The following is a 22,384-nucleotide window of genomic DNA, read 5'->3' on the forward strand; positions in this document are numbered from 1 at the left end:
TGTCTCCAGGACAGTGAACTGTTTATTGTTTACTTGTGCAGCACAGCACACTACATGTACTACATGTAGAGCACACTACATGCATTCTGAATGATATTTTATTCATGTATTGATGGTAATATTTTGGTTTTATTTGCTGAATGATAAATGTATTGTGGGTGATGGTGGTCCAGAGGAACATTGCTTCATTTAGTTGTAACCACTGTTACGTACCCGTGACAGGTGACAGTGGTGTACTTGTCACGTGACAGGTGTTGAAGCTATACTGGACTTGAGGTAATGGTCTTGTGATGGTGGAGTGACATCATTTTCCCGCCAGTAGAGGTCATGTGACAGTTTTTTTTTACAGGGTATAAAAGGAGGACCCCGCCCTGTGAGGAGGGGCAGTTTGTGGCTGGATTTGCCATGTTGACTTCATGCCACTGCGTGATTTAATGTTATGATGCAGTTTAGTTGAAAGATGAAGTTTTATCTAATGCCTAAAGTTTAAAAGGTCATTGCCAGCAGTTTCTTTACAATACTGCTAGTTGAGAATCAGTGGAGAGTGAAGATCGGAGTTCGGGAGTTAAAAGATCAAGGAAAGTCGATTTCGATGGTGAAACAGGTTCGACCTTGTTTGATCCTCATTCAGAAGGAATTCATTGACTGTGCTCGTGTTAATCCCTGTGAATAGCAGAAAGGATTGGGAACAGTTCTGTAAAGGAAAGGTCAGTGCCTTTAAGCCGTTTCACTTCATCTTCGTAAAATTCTTCGTGGGAAAAGTAGTTCGACTGGGAACTGCAACAACGCGACGTGAAAGAGAATTTAAATCATCTTAAGAAGTCTCTCCCTTAAATGGACTGTAAGCATTTTGAACTTTTGCAATACTACTTTGAAGAACTGTTTTTACAACATCGTTTTAAGAACTATTTAAGCTGCCTCACAGCAGCTGATTTCCGGTTACGTTAGTGATTTGTTTACTTTTGGGGGGTTTGTTTTCAGTGTTTAATAAACGTGTTATTTGTTATAAAAACCCCTGCCTCACTCATATATTTATTGTTGCTTGAATCCGTAACATAAATATGGGGGCTCATCCGGGATTGGATCATTTGAGTTTAATTGCTTGTTAAATTTTGAATCGGTGTTTTGGAAACGGGGAATACTCGATTCTTTTGTTTGATTGGCTTGTGAGTGGTATTCAGCAACAATGAATATTGATGAGTTTCTGGCTTCGCCAGACGTGGAGTTGTTAGCGAAGGCGAAAAAAACTGAGGTGTCTGAGATAGCTAGTAGATTGGAACTTAAAGGTATTTTGAAGTCTACATCAAAGGCTCTAATACAGAGAAAAATCGCGTCACACTATGTGGATTCGGGTGATTTTGATGAATCGATTTTAGAGTCGTTTCCAATAAGTAATCTGGAGATGCAGTTGCAAATCGAACAAATGATGTTGGAGCGTTGTAGGTTAGAAGCTGAAAGTAAACAGAGGGATTTTGAATATGCAATGACGGAATTAAGGTCTGGGAATCAGTCTTCTGGTTCTAGAAAACCATTTGTTGCTAGTCAAGAAATTAATTTGGTCCCTCCATTTAGTGAAACAGAAGTGGAAAGTTATTTCCAACATTTTGAAATGATTGCTCAGATTTCAGAGTGGCCGAAAGATAAATGGTCAGTGTTGTTACAGAGTGTAATTAAAGGTAAAGCACAACAAGTTTATACAGCTTTAACTGCTGTGCAAGCACTTGATTATAATATTGTGAAAAAGCATATTTTAAAAGCATATGAATTAGTCCCAGAAGCGTATAGAGAAAGATTCAGAAGTTTGAAGAAGTCTGTGGAAAAGACTTATGTGGAATTTGCCTATGATAAAGCTGTGTGTTTTGAGAGATGGGTTTCTTCTAAAAATGTAAATGAGGACATTTTATGGAAAGTATTCTTAGAGATAGTATTTATAATTATCTGGATAGACAGGATCTGATTAGGAGTAGCCAGCATGGATTTGTGCGTGGAAGGTCATGTTTGACAAAACTTATTGAATTTTTTGAAGTAGTTACAAGGAATGTTGATGAGGGTAAGGCAGTGGATGTAGTCTATATGGACTTCAGCAAGGCCTTTGACAAAGTTCCACATGGAAGGTTAGTTAAGAAGGTTCAGTCGTTACGTATTAATGCTGGAGTAATAAAATGGATTCAACAGTGGCTAGATGGGAGATGCAAGAGAGTAGTGGTGGATAATTGTTTATCGGGATGGAGGCCCATGACTGGCGGGGTGCCTCAGGGATCTGTTTTGGGCCCAATGTTGTTTGTAATATACATAAATGATCTGGATGATGGGGTGGTAAATTGGATTAGTAAGTATGCTGATGATACTAAGGTAGGAGGTGTTGTGGATAATGAGGTGGGTTTTCAAAGCTTGCAGGGAGATTTATGCTGGTTAGAAGAATGGGCTGAACGTTGGCAGATGGAGTTTAATGCTGAGAAGTGTGAGGTTCTACATTTTGGCAGGAATAATCCAAATAGAACATACAGGGTAAATGGTAGGGCATTGAGGAATGCAGTGGAACAGAGAGATCTAGGAATAACAGTGCATAGTTCCCTGAAGGTGGAGTCTCATGTAGATAGGGTGGTGAAGAAGGCTTTTGGAACGCTGGCCTTTATAAATCAGAGCATTGAGTACAGAAGTTGGGATGTAATGTTAAAATTGTACAAGGCATTGGTAAGGCCAAATTTGGAATATTGTGTACAGTTCTGGTCACCGAATTATAGGAAAGATATCAATAAATTAGAGAGAGTGCAGAGACGATTTACTAGGATGTTACCTGGGTTTCAGCACTTAAGTTACAGAGAAAGGTTGAACAAGTTAGGTCTCTATTCATTGGAGCGTAGAAGGTTGAGGGGGGATTTGATCGAGGTATTTAAAATGTTGAGAGGGATAGATAGAGTTGACGTGAATAGGCTGTTTCCATTGAGAGTAGGGGAGATTCAAACGAGAGGACATGATTTGAGAGTTAGGGGGCAAAAGTTTAAGGGAAACACGAGGGGGTATTTCTTTACTCAGAGAGTGATAGCTGTGTGGAATGAGCTTCCTGTAGAAGTAGTAGAGGCCAGTTCAGTTGTGTCATTTAAGGTAAAATTGGATAGGTATATGGACAGGAAAGGAGTGGAGGGTTATGGGCTGAGTGCGGGTAGGTGGGACTAGGTGAGATTAAGAGTTCGGCACGGACTAGGAGGGCTGGAATGGCCTGTTTTCCGTGCTGTGATTGTTTTATGGTTATATGGTTATAGGACTATGAAACATTGAAAGAGCTGATTTTAATGGAGGAATTTAAAAGAAGCATCCCTGTTGAAGTAAGGACCTACTTAAATGAGAGGGATACTGATACATTGCAGGACTCTGCTAGATTAGCTGATGAGTATGTTTTAATCCATAAGAATAAATGTCCTCAGGGCAGAATTTTTAAGAGGAAAAATAACATGGAGACTCAAGGTAAATCAGAAATTAAATCAGAAGTTAATGAGAAAGGTAAGGAGGAAGGAAATCCTGTGAAGGAAAGACAGTTTGGTCTTATTTGTAACTATTGTAGGAAGCCTGGCCATGTAATAGCTAACTGTTTCAGATTGAAAAAGAAAGAGAAGGAAGCAGTTCCAGATGCTTGTGTGCAACACACTGAAGCACCTGTAAAATTATAGGGTTCGATAAACACAAATGAGGTTTTGTTAGAGTCTGACCAAGTTAAAAAGGGATATGATCATTTTATAACTGAAGGGTTTGTATCCTTGAAAGAAGGATCTACTCTGGTGCCAATAAAAATCCTTAGAGATACTGGAGCTTCTCAATCACTGATGTTAGACAGTGTATTGAAGTTTAATGAAGAGTCTGATTCTGGTGAGGTAAATTATATAAGAGGTGTTGGGAGTGATCTTATGCCTGTACATTTGCATAAAGTAAATTTAAAGTCAGGGTTAGTTACAGGATTTGTTAAAGTAGGATTACAGCATAGCTTACCTGTGAAGGGTATTTCTTTATTGTTAGGTAATGACTTGGCAGGTGGACAAGTTTTTCCTGAAGTGCATTTGACAATGGAGTCAGAGGAACCAGAGATGAATTCTAACACAGATTCTTCCTGTGTTGTGACTAGAGCTATGGCTAAAAAGATTGATGCGCAGAATGAGGTTGTTACTCATGACTGTTCAACTCAGGGTTCGAGTTTTGAGGTTGTGTCAGAGACTTTCATACCTTTGTTGTTTGAACAAGATTCTTGGAGTAAGTCTGACTATGAAGATTTATCTCTGTCTCGGAAGGAGATGATAGCAGAGCAGAATAGAGACCCTGAGATTATAAAATTAAGAGAACAAGCTCTACTAGATAGTGAAATTGAGAAGGTGTCAGTAGGATATTACTTGGAAAAAGGAGTGTTGATGAGGAAGTGGAGATCACCTACAATTCCTGCAAGTGAGGAATGGAATATTGTTTACCACGTAGTTGTCCTTAAAGTTTATCGAAATGAGATTTTGACTTTAGCTCCAAGTGTGCCTTTAGGTGGACACCAAGGGGTAAGGAAAACTGTGGACAAGATTTTAAAACATTTTTACTGACCTGGTCTAAGAAAAGATGTGGCGATGATTTGTAAAATGTGCCATACTTGTCAAATTGTGGGTAAACCAAATCAAGTTACACCAGTGGCTCCATTACAACCTATTCCAGCATTTGGTGAACCGTTTTCTAAAGTTATTGTAGATTGTGTTGGTCCATTACCAAAGACAAAAACTGGTTATCAGTATTTGTTGACTATTATGTGTACTTCGTCTAGATTTCCAGAGGCAGTACCACTTAGGAATATAACAGCTAAAACTGTGACAAAGGCCCTTATAAAATTCTTTACATATTTTGGATTACCTAGGGAAATACAAACTGATCAAGGCAGTAATTTAATGTCTGGATTGTTTCAACAGATAGTTTATAAATTGGGAGCTAAGCAAATCACTTCGTCTGCATACCATCCAGAATCGCAAGGTGCCTTGGAGAGGTTTCATTCTACCCTCAAGAATATGATTAGGACATATTGTGTGGAAAATGAAAGTGATTGGGATGAGGGTATAAACTTACTTTTATTTGCAGTAAGAGAATTGGTACAAGAATCTTTAGGTTTCAGTCCATTTGAACTTGTATTTGGGCATAGAGTTAGAGGACCTTTAGCTTTATTAAAAGAACAGTGGATTAGTAAGGAAATACACACTAATTTGTTGGACTATGTTTTGAAATTTAAGGACAGGTTACATAAAGCTTGTAGCTTAGCCAAGGAAAATTTAAAATTGGCTCAGGAGAAAATGAAAACTTGGTATGATAAAGAAGCTGGGATGAGGATGTTTAAGCCTGGAGATAAGGTGTTGGTTCTTTTCCCAGTGCAAACGAATCCTTTACAAGCTAGATTTCATGGTCCTTATGAAATTGTGTCTAGAATCAATGATGTGGATTACGTGATAAAAACTCCAGATTGTAGAAGGTCAACACAACTTTGCCATATAAATATGATAAAACCATATTTTGAGAAACAATCTGATACTGTGACTGTTGTGGTTAGTGAGAATGAGTTTGATTTAACTAGGAACATGATAGATGATTCATCTGAATTTCATTCTAAATCCAACATTGTTTCTGTCAGGTTACCAAATTCAACCATTCTGGAAAATATTGATGTGAAACTAGCACATTTACAGCTAGAGCAGAAACAACAGATGAAGGAATTAATTTTTAAATATAAGGATTTGTTTCCAGATGTTCCGAGAAGGACTACTATAGCTTCACATGATGTAGATGTTGGTGATGCCAAACCTATTAAACAACACCCATATAGGATGAACATAGAAAAATGTGAACTTGCTGAGAAGGAAATTAAATATATGTTAGAGAATAATTTATTAGACCTTCTAACTCGAATTGGAGTTCACCCTGTGTTATGGTGCCAAAACCAGATGGTAGTATTAGGTTTTGTATGGACTATAGGAAGGTGAATGCTGTAACGAAAACAGATGCATATCCAATTCCTAGAGTAGATGATTGTGTAGATAAAGTTGGAAAAGCAAAGTTCCTTACAAAGATTGATTTATTGAAAGGGTATTGGTGTGTTCCATTAACGGACAGAGGGAGAGAGATTTCTGCATTTGTAACTCCATCTGGGCTAAATGAATATAATGTTCTTCCATTTGGGATGAAGAATGCCCCAGGTACTTTCCAGAGGATGATTAACTCTGTGATTCAGGGATTGAAAGATATTGATGCTTATATTGATGATTTAGTGACAGGAAATGATACTTGGGAGGCACACATTATTGCGGTGGAAAAATTGTTTGAAAGGCTTTCAAAAGCTAACTTAACTATTAATTTAGCTAAGAGTGAATTTGGACATGCCACTGTGACTTACCTTGGTTATGTTGTGGGTCAAGGTAAGGTAGCTCCTGTTCAGGCAAAAGTTCGGGCAATTTTAGAGATTCCCACTCCAATGGGGAAAAAAACTCTCAGAAGATTCTTGGAAATGGTGGGATATTATCGAGAATTTTGTAAGAATTTTGCTAATGTTGCCCTTCCATTAACTAACCTTTTGCAGAAGAATGTGAAGTTTGTGTGGACAGTGCCTTGTCAAGAAGCATTTGAAAAATTGAAAACAATGATATGTCAACAACTTGTGCTCAAGGCACCTGACTTTGAAAAACCTTTTTCATTAGCTGTAGATGCTAGTGATGAGGCTGCAGGAGCAGTATTAATGCAAAGGAATGAGGGTGATGAGGTTGATCATCCAGTAGCTTACTTTTCTAAGAAATTTAATAAGCATCAAAGAAACTATTCAACAATAGAAAAGGAATCATTATCTCTTGTTTCAGCTTTAGAATATTTTGAGGTATATGTTGGTACAACTCAAAAACCACTTATTGTTTACACTGATCATAATCCGTTAGTGTTTCTGAGTAAAATGAAAAACAAAAACAGAAGGTTATTAAATTGGAGTTTGATGTTACAAGAGTACAATATTGTGATAACTCATATTAAAGGTAAAGATAATGTGGTTGCTGATTGTCTATCTCGATGTTGAATGTACAATGTGATTTTTTTTATGGAGTGCTTTTTTTTACAATTGTAACACTCCTACTGTATTGTGAGTTGTAAGATGTTATATAGATAGATAGATAGATAGATACTTTATTCATCCCCATGGGGAAATTCAACATTTTTCCAATGTCCCATACACTTGTTGTAGCAAGAACTCATTACATACAATACTTAACTCAGTAATAATATGATATGCATCTAAATCACTAACTCAAAAAGCATTAATAATAGCTTTAAAAAAAAAAGTTCTTAAGTCCTGGCAGTTGAATTGTAAAGCCTAATGGCATTGGGGAGTATTGACCTCTTCATCCTGTCTGAGGAGCATTGCATCGACAGTAACCTGTCGCTGAAACTGCTTCTCTGTCTCTGGATGGTGCTATGTAGAGGATGTTCAGGGTTTTCCATAATTGACCGTAGCCTACTCAGCGCCCTTCGCTCAGCTACCGATGTTAAACTCTCCAGTACTTTGCCCACGACAGAGCCCGCCTTCCTTATCAGCTTATTAAGATGTGAGGCATCCTTCTTCTTAATGCTTCCTCCCCAACACGCCACCACAAAGAAGAGGGCGCTCTCAACAACTGACCTATAGAACATCTTCAGCATCTCACTGCAGACATTGAATGACGCCAACCTTCTAAGGAAGTACAGTCGACTCTGTGCCTTCCTGCACAAGGCATGATGATACTGTATTGTATATTGTGTATGTTATAACATTTATACATTTGTTTTTTCTTGTAAATAATTGTTAAAATTTTTGTTCTTGACAGACCAAAATTTTTTTTTTGGAGGGAGGTGTTACGTACCCATGACACATGACAGTGGTGTACTTGTCACGTGACAGGTGTTGCATCTATACTGGACTTGAGGTAATGGTCTTGTGATGGTGGAGTGACGTCATTTTCCCGTCAGTAGAGGTCATGTGACAGTTTTTTTTTACAGGGTATAAAAGGAGGACCCCTCCCTGTGAGGAGGGGCAGTTCGTGGCTGGATTTGCCATGTTGACTTCATGCCACTGCGTGATTTAATGTTATGACGCAGTTTAGTTGAAATATGAAGTTTTATCTAATGCCTAAAGTTTAAAAGGTCATTGCCAGCAGTTTCTTTACAATACTGCTAGTTGAGAATCAGTGGAGAGTGAAGATCGGAGTTCAGGATTTAAAAGATCGAGGAAAGTCGATTTCGATGGTGAAACAGGTTCGACCTTGTTTGATCCTCATTTGGAAGGAATTCATTGACTGTGCTCGTGTTAATCCCAGTGAATAGCAGAAAGGATTGAGTACAGTTTTGTAAAGGAAAGGTCAGTGCCTTTAAGCCGTTTCATTTTTCATCTTCGTAAATTCTTTGTGGGAAAAGTAGTTCAACTGGGAACCGAAGCAAGACGACGTGAAAGAGAATTTAAATCGTCTTAAAAAGTCTCTCCCTTAAATGGACTGTAAGCATTTTGAACTTTTGCAACATTACTTTGAAGAACTGTTTTTGCAACATCGCTTTAAGAACTGTTTAAGCTGCCGCACAGCAGCTGATTTCCAGTTACGTGAGTGGTTTGTTTACTTTTGGGGGTTTGTTTTTCAGTGTTTAATAAACGTGTTATTTGTTAAAAAAAAAACCCTGCCTCACTCATATACTTATTGTTGCTGAATCCGTAACAATACATAAAAAAACCCCACTAATCAAAAAAAAACATAAAAAATAAGAAAAAGATAAAAAAAAGAACTGGGCATCTCATACTGAGAGGAAAAGCAAGAAAAAAGAGAAACATTCTGATCAAATCCAACATTTTGAAGAAGTAACTGGAAGAGCAATGAATCAAACCATATGAAAATATTGAATAAAAGGTCACCAGGTTTCTTCAAATTTAAAGGACGTATCAAATGTTTGACTTCTTATTTTCTCTAAACTTAGACAGGACATAATGGAAGTAAGCCAGTAAAAAGCAATAGGTGGATTAGAGTCCTTCCATTTAAGCAAAATGGCTCTCCTAGCCAATAAAGTTGTAAAAGCGATCATCTGTGGAGCAGAAACTGGAATATATCCTGCTTTCGGTGGAGTGATCCCAAAAAATTGTTGTAAGTAATTTTGGTTGTAGGTCCAAATTCAAGACTTTTGTTAAAGTTTTAAAGATGTCTTTTCAAAAATTAACTATCTTGATACAAGACCAAAATATATGTGTTAAAATAGCCACCTCAATATTACATCTGTCACAAATAGGATTCATATTGGAAAATATACGAGCTAATTTATCCTTTGACATATGTGCCCCATCTACTACCTTGAACTGTATCAAGCAATGACGGGCACAAGTAGATGAAATATTTACCAAATGAAAAATTTTATCCCATTGATTATCTGAAAGTGACTCTCGAAATTTGCCTCTGTGGTGCAAATTAAATTTAAGCAAGAAGGCTGTGAATGGAATGTCTAAGGATATCTGGAGCGCAGGCACGTGACGTTAGCCAGTACAGCGGGAAAAGTTGAAAAAGAAGACCGTCATATCCAGCGGGCTGCGGAGTGAGAGGGCAGCAGAGAGATAGGGCTTCAGCTCAACGGGCTTTGGCAGTAACAGGACGTGGGGAAGTAGGTTTACCTGTGTTAATTGTGGAAAGGAAGTATGTGTGTCAGGTCGGTGTTCCATGCTCGGTGTCAGATGTGGGAAGTCCTGGAGTTGCTCAGCCTCCCAGACGGCCATATCTGCATCCGATGTGTCGAGATGGAGCTCCTGAGGGACTGTGTTAGGGAACTGGAGCTGCAGCTCGATGACCTTCGTCTGGTCAGGGAGAGCGACAAGGTGATAGAAATGAGTTATAGGCAGGTGTTCACACCAGGGCCACGGGAGACAGACAAGTGGGTAACAATCAGGCGAGGGAAGGGGAAGAGTCAGGTACTAGAGAGTATCCCTGTGGCTGTACCCCTGAACAATAAGTACTGCTGTTTGAGTACTGTTGGGGTGGGACAGCCTGCCTGGCGGAATCAACAGTGACCGTGCTACTGGCAAAGAGTCTGGCCCTGTGGCTCAGAATGGGTAGGGAAAGGAAGAGACTGGCAGTAGTGATTGGGGACTCTATAGTTAGGGGGTCAGACAGGCGATTCTGTGGACGCAGGAAAGAAACTCGGATGGTAGTTTGCCACACAGGTGCCAGGGTCCGGGATGTTTCAGGTCGCGTCCACGATATCCTGAAGTGGGAGGGAGAACAGCCAGAGGTCATGGTACATATCTGAATGAACGACATAGGTAGGAAAAGGGAAGAGGTCCTGAAAACAGACTTCAGGGAGTTAGGAAGGAAGTTGAGAAGCAGGACTGTAAAGGTATTAATCTTGGTATTACTGCCTGTGCCATGTGACAGTGAGTATAGGAATAGAATGAGGTGGAGGATAAATGCGTGGCTGAGGGATTGGAGCAGGGGGCAGGGATTCCGATTTCTGGATCACTGGGACCTCCTTTGGGGCAGGTGCAACCTGTACAAAAAGGACGGGTTGCACTTGAATCCCAGGGGGTCCAAAATCCTGGTGGGGAGGTTTGCTAAGGCTACTAGGGAGAGTTTAAACTAGAATTGTTGGGGGGTGGGAAACGAACTGAAGAGACTGGGGAAGAGGAGGTTGGCTCACAAATAGAGAAGGCTTGGAGACTGAGGGTGGAGAGGCAGGTGATAGAAGGGATGCGTTCAGACTGACAGTTTGAGATGTGTCTATTTTAATGCAAGGAGTATTGTGAATAAAGTGGATGAGCTTAGAGCATCGATTAGTACTTGGAGCTATAATGTTGTGGCCATTTCAGAGACTTGGATGGCTCAGGGTCAGGAATCGTTACTTCAAGTTTGGGTTTTACATGTTTCAGAAAGGACAGGGAGGGAGGCAAAAGAGGTGAGGTGTGGCACTGTTGATCAGCGGTAGTGTCTCGGCTGCAGAAAAGTTGAACATCATGGAGGGAATGTCTACAAAGTCTCTGTGGGTGGAGGTTAGTACAGGAAGGGGTCAATAACTCTACTGGGTGTTTTTTATAGGCCGCCCAATAGTAACAGGGATAGAGGAGCAGATAGGGAAACAGATCCTAGAAAGGTGTAATAATAACAGAGTTGTTGTGGTGGGAGATTTTAATTGCCCAAATATTGATTGGCATCTCCCTAGAGCAAGGGATTTAGATGGGGTGGAGTTTGTTAGGTGTGTTCAGGAAGGTTTCTTGACACAATATGTAGATAAGCCTACAAGAGGAGAGATTGTACTTGATTTGGTATTGGGAAATGAACCTGGTCAGGTGTCAGATCTCTCAGTGGCAGAGCATTTTGTGGATAGTGATCATAATTCTTTCTCCTTTAAATTAGCATTGGAGAGAGATAGGAACAGACAAGTTAGAAAAGTGTTTAATTGGAGTAAAGGGAATTATGAGGCTATCAGGCAGGAAATTGGAAGCTTAAATTGGGAACAGATGTTCTCAGGGAAAAGTACAGAAGAAGGTAGTGGAGGCCAATTCTCTGGATGCTTTCAAGAAGGAGCTAGATAGGTATCTTATGGATAAGGGAATCAAGGGATATGGAGACAAGGCAGGAACCGGGTATTGATAGGAATTGATCAGCCATGATCTCAAAATGGTGGTGCAGGCTCGAAGGGCCGAATGATCTACTTCTGCACCTATTGTCTATTGTCTATTGTCTAAATGTGGCAGATGTTCATGGGATATTTGTGTGGAGTTCCAATGAGACAGGGAAGTTATGGTAGAGTACAGGAACCATGGTGTACAAAGGCTGTAATAAATCTAGTCAAGAAGAAAAGAAAAGCTTACAAAAGGTTCAGAGAGCTAGGTAATGTTAGAGATCTAGAAGATTATAAGGCTAACAGGAAGGAGCTTTAAAAGGAAATTAAGAGAGCCAGAAGGGGCCATGAGAAGGCCTTGGCAGGCAGGATTGAGGAAAACCCCAAGGCATTTTACAAGTATGTGAAGAGCAAGTGGATAAGACGTGAAAGAATAGGACCTATCAAGTTTGACAGTGGGAAAGTGTGTATGGAACTGGAGAAAACAGCAGAGGTACTTAATGAATACTTTACTTCAGTATTCACTATAGAAAAGGATCTTGATGATTGTAGGGATGAATTACAGTGGATTGAAAAGCTTGAGCATGTAGATATTAAGAAAGAGGATGTGCTGGAGTTTTTGGAATGCATCAAGTTGGATAAGTCACCGGGACCAGATGAGATGAACCCCAGGCTACTGTGAGAGGTGAGGGAGGAGATTGCTGAGCCTCTGGCGATGACCTTTGAATCATCAAAGGGGACAGGAATAGTTCCGGAGGATGGGAGGGTTGCGGATGTTGTTGCTTTATTCAGAAAAGGGTGTAGAGACATCCCAGGAAATTGTAGACCAGTGAGTCTTACTTCAGTGGTTGATAAGTTGATGGAGAAGATCCTGAGAAGGAGGATTTATGAACATTTGGAGAGGCATAATATGATTAGGAATAGTCAACATAGCTTTGTCAAGGGCTGGTTGTGCCTTACAAGCCTGATTAAATTTTTTGAGGATGTGACTAAACATTGATGAAGGAAGAGCAGTAGATGTAGTGTATATGGATTTCAGGGGTAAGTTTTTTTTTATTAACACAGAGTGGTGAGTAAGTGGAATGGGCTGTCAGCAACGGTGGTGGAGATGGATACAATAGGGTCTTTTAAGAGACTTTTCCATAAGTACATGGAGCTTAGAAAAATAGAGGGCTATAGGCAAGCCTAGTAATTTCTAAGGTAGGGACATGTTCGGCACAACTTTGTGGGCCAAAGGGCCTCTATTGTGCTGTAGGTTTTCTATGTTCTTAAATTTGAAAGATGGGTAAAGAAACTAAAGAGAGAGAAAGTGTCCGATATCAGCAATGTATGTAAGGAGGTAAACCTCAGGGGCCTCAGATGTATTTTAGTGACCAGATGCAGAAATGAGGAGTTGCATATAAAAGCAAAATCCTGCAGCAGCTGCAGTTCTGAAAGAAAAGCCAAAACACTCCAAGCATTCAGCAGGTCTGAGAGCAACAGAGTGAAGAGAAACTGAGTTCATGGTTCACACAGAAAACCTGATGATGCTCACACAGGGTTGCAGATATATTGAGTAAGGAGGGAACATTGGCAGTGCAAGTTACAATGATCAAACTACGGAAGTTGGAAATGGTTGAAGAAAAATCTCAAAATACCCAATAAATTCAAATGACCACATCTTCTTCATGCATTTTATATTTAAGGGTCATAGGATCACAGAGTACTACAGCAGAGAAGCAGGCTGTTCCGCCCATCTATTCCATATCAACCTGATCTTCTACCTAGCCCCATTTACTTGCACCTGGACCATATCCCTCCATAACCCTGTCATCCACGGACATATTCAAACTTCCCTTAAATGTTACAATTGAACCCATATCCACCACTTCCACTGACAGTCGTTCCATACAGTCACCACCCTCTGAGTGAAGAATTCTCCTCTCAAGTTCCCCTTAAATATTTCACCTTTCACTCTAAACCTGTGATCTCTCGTTCCAGATACAGTCAACCTGAAGTGAAAAGGCCTGCATGCATTCACCCTACCTATACCCCTCATAAGTCTGTATGCCTCTATCCAATCTCCCCATTCTCCCACACTCCAGTGAAAAAAAATACCTGAAATGGTTCAATCTTTCACTATAACTCAGATCCTCAAGTATCTTTATAAATTTTCCCTGCAGCCTTACAATCTTATTGATATCTTTCCTGCAGGTAGGTAACCAGAGTAGGTAGGCATTGCACTCAATTCTCCAAATTCAGCCTCCACAATGTCTTACAAAATTTCAACATAATATCCCTATTGTACCCTATACTCTGATTTATGAACAGACAATGTGCTAATAGCTCTCTTTATGATACTATCTGAGAATTCACTTTCAAGAATTTATGGACTTGTATTTCCAAATCCTACCACATCCCTCTGTGCCCTACTGTTCACAGTATTAGTCCAGTCCTGGTTTGTCCTCCCAAAGTGCAACATCACATGTCTGCCATTTGTCAGCCTATTTTCTCCTCCCAATGAGGCCCCTGCTGCTTCCCTCTCTTCCATGGTCCACTGCCCTTTCCTATCAGATCCTACATATTTTACCTCTACTACCTATCCCTATCCAGCTACTTGCCTCATCTCCTTTTGCCACTCACCTATTTTCCTCCTCACCTGGGAACCAATCACCTGCCAGCTCATATTCCTTCCTCCCTACTCACCATCTTATTTTAGCCTCTTTCCAGGCCTGATGAAGGGTCTCTGTCCAAAATACTAACTGTTTATTCCCCTCCAGAGATGCAGCCCAACTTGCTGAATTCCCCCTGCATTCAGTGTCTGATGACCAAAATTTCTTCTGTCTTTCCAACAATACTGAAAAGTGCATTGTCCCCATTACACAAGTCCAGAAAGTTCACTTTTACAATCTATATTTCCTTAAGGTTACTATAGCTGAGGGTTATAACGGGGCCAAACTCCCACGACCTGTTAAATTCTCCCAATGGCTTGTGCCTCAAATAACCTCTGGCTCCCAAGTCCAGCTCCTGTCCTTCATGTGTGGTTTAGCTACTGAGCATGGAGAAACCATTTCTACTGACAGGAGAAGGGGCACAGGTGGGTTACCAGCACCTTAAAACCTGTCACTTTGGGCAAATGTTGCTCGTCAGCCGTGGTCAGCACTGGGAGTAAACCTCGAAGGAAAAACACGGAGCTGGATTCCCAAAGGCAGTTCTCTGTTGAGTTGAACGCTGACTGGTAACTCCTGCAACAATGTTGATGTCAATCTGTATCAGTCTCTGCCATTCCTTTGAGTTCATCAGATGAATGGAGAGGGGGAGCCTGCTGCACGGACAACAGTTTGCTCTCCATATTATACAGCCTTGGCTTGTGTATTGACTTTGACACGAGTATACAGCATCCACGGTCATCCCTGACGATGAGGGATTTTCTCTCATTTTCAAACTGGTTTAAAATGGTGTTCCTTATGGCTTGAATAAACTGTCAGTAATGGATGAGTATGACTAACAGGTCCGAGAGAACCTTGATGGCAGCTGTAATGAGAAATTCCTTGTTCTGCTGAGACCAAATTGTGTTACTTTTACAACATTATCCCCAGTGAGTCTCCTTTCGGTGTGAAGAGGTGGATAAAGATGAATGGAGATGAAACCTTTTCTTGGTACTCATTAGTAAATGTGAGATAATAAATTGGAGCTGCCTAAATCTCTCAGCAATGAGCAAGTATTTAATGAATATATTGGGAACTGCTGACATAATTACCATCAGGGCAGCAAGTGCCTGTATTTTTATCGACAAACAATCTGTTGGTGACAGAGGGAGAAGGTGAATGGGCAGGTGTATCACAGGCTGCTTGCAGATACAAGTGCTTGAAAGGAGATTAATGAGGAGGGACAAATGGACAAGGGAATCTCAGATGGTGTGATCCTTGTGGTAAGTAGGGGGCTGGGAGGAGGCAAAGAAATGTTCAGTGGATGATCTGTTGGGACATGGCAGTAGTTACAGAAGGTGATCTGTTGGATGTGGAGACCGATGGGGTGGCAGGCAAGGACAAGAGGAACTGCTAAGGTGATGGGAAGATGGGAAAAGCACGGATTTTTGTGAACTGAACAAGACGTGGGTGATGGCAGCATCAATAGTGGAGGAAGAAAACCCCATTCTTTGAAGAAAGAAGACATCTCTGATGTCCTGAATGGTAAGCTGAGTCCTGGGAACAGATGACACAAAGCTGGGTGGCAGTGTGAAATGTGAGGAGGATGTTAGGAGAATGCAAGATGACTTGGACAGGTTGGGTGAGTGGGCAGATGCATGGCAGATGCAGTTTAGTGTGGATAAATGTGAGGTTATCCACTTTGGTGGCAAGAACAGGAAGGCAGATTACTATCTGAATGGTGTCAAGTTAGGAAAAGGGGAAGTACAATGAGATCTAGGAGTTCTTGTTCATCAGTCACTGAAAGTAAGCATGCAGGTACAGCAGGCAGTGAACAAAGCTAGTGGCATGTTGGCCTTCATAACAAGGGGAGTTGAGTATAGGAGCAAAGAGGTCCTTCTGCAGTTGTACAGGGCCCTGGGGAGACCACACCTGGAGTATTGTGTTCAGTTTTGGTCTCTAAATTTGAGGAATAACATTCTTGCTATTGAGGGAGTGCAGCGTAGGTTCACGAGGTTAATTCCTGGGATGGCGGTACCATCATATTTTGAAAGATTGGAGCGACTGGGCTTGTATACACCGGAATTTAGAGGGATGAGAGGGGATCTGATTGAAACATATAAGATTATTAAGGGATTGGACACACTACAGGCAGGAAACATGTTCCCGATGTTGGGGGAGTCCAGAACCAGAGGCCACAGTTTAAGAATAAGGGGTAGGCCATTCAGAACGGAGTTCAGAAAAACTTTTTCACCCAGAGAGTTGTGCATCTATGGAATGCTCTGCCTCAGAAGGCAGTGGAGGCCAATTCTCTGGATGTTTTCAAGAAAGAGTTAGATAGAGCTCTTAAAGATAGCGGAGTCAAGGGATATGGGGAGAAGTCAGGAATGGGGTACTGATAGTGGATGATCAGCCATGATCACATTGAATGGTGATGCTGGCTCGAAGGGCCGAATGGCCTACTCCTGCACTTAATGTCTATTGTATAATGTGGCAGAGGTGAAAGAAGAGGAAGGAGAATAGTACTTTTACAGGAGATAGCACAGTCAAGATAACCAATGGAATTGGAAGGTTTCTAAGAGGTATTAGTTGACAGTTTTTCTCCAAAGATGGAGACAGGGATATTGAGAAAGAGGAAGAAGGTGTCAGTGATAGGCCGTGAATTTAAGGCAGGGTGGAAATTAGAGGCTAATTTGATGAAACTCATCAGCTCAGCATGCAGACGTGAAGCAGCACCAATACAGTCCTCAATTTAGCAGAAGGGTTGGGGAGTATTGCTAGGGAAGGCTCAGAACATGGATTGTTCGATGTAGTCACAAAGTGGCAAGCATACCTGGGGCCCATACGGGTGCCCATGGCTACCTCTTGAGTTTGGAGAAAGTGGGAGGAGCTGAAGGAAAATTGGTAGAGTATGAGGAGCATTTCTGCCAGACTGAGGAGGGTGGTGTTGGAGGGGAATTGATTGGTTCTTTTGTCAAAAAAGTGTTACGTATTCGGGCAACAATAATATAGATGAGTTAGGCAAGAGGTTTTATAACAAATAACACGTTTATTAAACACTGATAACAAACCCCCTTCAAAAGTAAACAAACCCAAACAATGACCCGAAACCAGCTGCTGGCAGCTGAATCAAACAGTTCTTAATAGCGTTGCAGTCCCAAACAGTCTTTAAAGTAGTATTGAAAAAAACAGTTCTCCAAAGCAAATTGCCGAATGAAAACAGTTCAAAGAATGATATGCCGACAGTTCAAAAGCTCACGGTACTTTTAAAAGGAGAGACTTTTTAAAGCGATGTAAATTCTCTTCCACGTCGATGTCCTTCGATTCCCAGCGTCGAACTCCCACGTCGAATTTTATTAAATATAACAACTTAAAGTGACTGACCTCTCTTCCACACTATTCTCAAACCCTTTCTGGTCATCCCAGGGGTCAACAGCGAGAATAGTCAACGAAATCCTTCCGAATGAGGATCAAACAAGGTCGAAGTCAATCCATTGAAAATCGATTTTTCTTGATTTGTCTTCCAAACTTCTCTTCACTCTCCATCAGCAAAGAAACCGTTGGCTCTGACCTTTTAAACTTTAGGCATTATATAAAACTTCATTTTTAACTAAACTGCGTCATCACATTAAATCACACAGTAACATGAAGTCATCTTGGCAAATCCAGCCACGAACTGCCCCACCTGACAGGGTGGGTCTTCCTTTTATACCCTGTAGAAAAAACCTGTCACATGACCTCTACTGGCGGGAAAATGACATCACTCCACCATTACCTCATGTCCAGTACAACTTCAACCCCAGTCACGTGACAAGGGTACCACTGTCACGTGTCACGGGTACGTAACACCTCCCTCCAAAAAAAACATTTTTGGTCTGACAAGAACAAAAATTTTAACAATTACTTACAAGAAAAAAAAACAAATGTATAAATCATATAACATACACAATACACAATACAGTAGGAGTGTTACAATAAAAAAAAACCACTCCAAAAAAAAAACATTGTACATTCAACATCGAGATAGACAATCAGCAACCACATTATCTTTACCTTTAATATGAGTTATCACAATATTGTACTCTTGTAACATCAAACTCCAATTTAACAATCTTCTGTTTTTGTTTTTCATCTTACTCAGAAAAACTAACGGATTATGATCAGTGTAAACAATAAGTGGTTTTTGAGTTGTACCAACATATACCTCAAAATATTCCAAAGCCAAAACAAGAGATAACAATTCTTTCTCTATTGTTGAATAGTTTCTTTGATGCTTATTAAATTTCTTAGAAAAGTAAGCTACTGGATGATCAACCTCATCACCCTCATTCTTTTGCATCAATACTGCTCCCGCAGCTTCATCACTAGCATCCACAGCTAATGAAAAAGGTTTTTCAAAGTCAGGTGCCTTAAGCACAGGTTGTTCACATATCATTGTTTTCAATTTTTCAAATGCTTCCTGACAAAACACTGTCCACACAAACTTCACATTCTTCTGCAGAAGATTAGTTAATGGAAGGGCAACATTAGCAAAATTCTTACAAAATTTTCGATAATATCCTACCATTCCCAAAAACCTTCTGAGAGTTTTTTTCCCCGTCGGAGTGGGAATTTCTAAAATTGCCTGAACTTTTGCCTGAACAGGAGCTACCTTACCTTGACCCACAACATAACCAAGGTAAGTCACAGTAGCATGTCCAAATTCACTCTTGGCTAAATTAATAGTCAAGTTAGCTTTTGAAAGCTTTTCAAACAATTTCTCCACCGCAATAATGTGTGCTTCCCAAGTATCATTTCCTGTCACTAAATCATCAATATAAGCATCAGTATCTTTCAATCCCTGAATCACAGAATTAATCATCCTCTGAAAAGTACCTGGGGCATTCTTCATCCCAAATGGAAGAACATTATACTCATATAACCCAGATGGAGTTACAAATGCAGAAATCTCTCTACCTCTGTCCGTTAGTGGAACACACCAATACCCTTTCAATAAATCAATCTTTGTAAGGAACTTTGCTTTTCCAACCTTATCTACACAATCATCCACTCTAGGAATTGGATATGCATCTGTTTTCGTTACAGCATTCACCTTCCTATAGTCCGTACAAAACCTAATACTACCATCAGGTTTTGGCACCATAACACATGGCGAACTCCAATTCGAGTTAGAATGTCTAATAATATCATTCCCTAACATGTATTCAATTTCTTTCTCAGCAAGTTCACATTTTTCCATGTTCATTCTATATGGATGTTGTTTAATAGGTTTGGCATCTCCAACATCTACATCATGTGAAGCTATAGTAGTCCTTCTCGGAACATCTGGAAACAAATCCTTATACTTAAAAATCAATTCCTTCATCTGTTGTTTCTGCTCTAGCTGTAAATGTGCTAATTTCTCATCCATATTTTCCAAAATAGTCGAATTAGGTAACCTAACAGAAACAATGTTAGATTTAGAATGAAAGTCAGATGAATCATCTATCATGTTCCCAGTTAAATCTAACTCATTCTCACTAACCACAACAGTCACAGTATCAGATTGTTTCTCAAAATATGGTTTAATCATATTTATGTGGCAAAGTTGTGTTGACCTTCTACGATCTGGAGTTTTTATTACATAATCCACATCATTAACTCTAGACACAATTTCATAAGGTCCATGAAATCTAGCTTGTAAAGGATTTGTCTGCACTGGGAAAAGAACCAACACCTTATCTCCAGGCTTAAACATCCTCATCCTAGCTTCCTTATCATACCAAGTCTTCATTTTCTCCTGAGCCAACTTTAAATTTTCCTTGGCTAAGCTACAAGCTCTATGTAACCTGTCCTTAAATTTCAAAACATAATCCAACAAATTAGTATGCACTTCCTTACTAATCCATTGTTCCTTCAATAAAGCTAAAGGTCCTCTAACTCTATGTCCAAACACAAGTTCAAATGGACTAAACCCTAAAGATTCCTGTACCGATTCCCTTACTGCAAATAAAAGTAAGTTTATACTCTCATCCCAGTCACTTTCATTCTCCACACAATATGTCCTAATCATATTCTTGAGAGTATAATGAAACCTCTCCAAGGCACCTTGCGATTCTGGATGGTATGCAGACGAAGTAATTTGCTTAGCTCCCAATTTATAAACTATCTGTTGAAACAATCCAGACATAAAATTACTACCTTGATCAGTTTGTATTTCCTTAGGCAATCCAAAATAAGTAAAGAATTTTATAAGAGCCTTCGTCACAGTTTTAGCTTTTATATTCCTAAGTGGTACTGCCTCTGGAAACCTAGACGAAGTACACATGATAGTCAACAAATACTGATAACCAGTTTTTGTCTTTGGTAATGGACCAACACAATCTACAATAACTTTAGAAAACGGTTCACCAAATGCTGGAATAGGTTGTAATGGAGCTACTGGTGTAACCTGATTTGGTTTACCCACAATTTGACAAGTATGGCACGTCTTACAAAACATCGCCACATCTTTTCTTAAACCAGGCCAGTAAAAATGTTTTAAAATCTTGTCCACAGTTTTCCTTACCCCTTGATGTCCACCTAAAGGCACACTATGAGCTAAAGTCAAAATCTCATTCCGATAAACTTTAGGAACAACCACCTGATAAACAACATTCCATTCCTCACTTGCAGGAATTGTAGGCGACCTCCACTTCCTCATCAACACTCCTTTTTCCAAGTAATATCCTACTGACACCTTCTCAATTTCACTACCTAGTAAAGCTTGTTCCCTTAATTTTACAATCTCAGGATCTCTATTCTGCTCTGCTATCATCTCCTTCCGAGACAGAGATAAATCTTCATAGTCAGACTTACTCCCAGAACCTTGTTCAAACAACGAAGGTAAGAAAGTTTCCGACACATCTTCAAAACTCAAATCCTGAGTTGAACAGTCATGAGTAACAACCTCATTCTGCACATCAATCTTTTTAGCCATAGCTCTAGTCACAACACAAGAAAAATCTATGTTAGAATTCACCTCAGGTACCTCTGACTCCATTGTCAAATGCACTTCAGGAAAAACTTGTCCACCTGCCAAATCATTACCTAACAATAAAGAAATACCCCTCACAGGTAAGCTATGCTGTAATCCTACCTTAACAAATCCTGTAACCAACCCTGACTTTAAATTTACTTCATGTAAACGTACAGGCATAAAATCACTTCCAACACCTCTTATGTAATTTACCTCACCAGTATCACTCTCTTCATTAAACTTCAACACACTATCTAACATCAGTGATTGAGAAGCTCCAGTATCCCTAAGAATCTTTATTGGCACCAGAGTAGATCCTTCTTTCAAGGATACAAACCCTTCAGTTATAAAATGATCATATCCCTTTCTAACTTTGTCAGACTCTAACAAATCCTCATTTGTGTTTACCAAACCCTGTAACTTTACAGGTGCTTTAGTATGTTGCACACAAGCATCCGGAACTGCTTCCTTCTCTTTCTTTTTCAATTTGAAACAGTTAGCTATTACATGGCCAGGCTTCTTACAATAGTTACAAATAAGACCAAACTGTCTTTCCTTCACAGGTTTTCCTTCCTCCTTACCTCTCTCATTAACCTCTAATTTAATTTCTGATTTACCTGGAGTCTCCATATTATTTTTCCTCTTAAAAATTCTACCCTGAGGAAATTTATTCTTATGGATTAAAACATACTCATCAGCTAATCTAGCACAGTCCTGCAATTTCTCAGTATCCCTCTCATTTAAGTAGGTCCTTACTTCAACAGGAATGCTTCTTTTAAATTCCTCCATCAAAATCAGCTCTCTCAATGTATCATAGTCCTCATTTACATTTTTAGAAGAAACCCATCTCTCAAAACACATAGCTTTATCATAGGCAAATTCCACATAAGTCTTTTCCACAGACTTTTTCAAACTCCTGAATCTTTCCCTATACTCTTCTGGGACCAATTCATACGATTTGAGAATATTTTCTTTCACAATATCATAATCTAATGCTTGCGCAGCAGTTAAAGCTGTGTAAACCTGTTGTGCCTTGCCTTTGATTACACTCTGTAATAACACTGACCATTTATCTTTCGGCCACTCTGACATCCGAGCAATAGTTTCAAAATGTTGAAAATATCTCTCCACTTCTGTTTCACTAAACGGAGGG

This window comes from Hemitrygon akajei, chromosome 7 (genome assembly GCF_048418815.1).
Source record: "Hemitrygon akajei chromosome 7, sHemAka1.3, whole genome shotgun sequence".
Classification (NCBI taxonomy): domain Eukaryota; kingdom Metazoa; phylum Chordata; class Chondrichthyes; order Myliobatiformes; family Dasyatidae; genus Hemitrygon; species Hemitrygon akajei.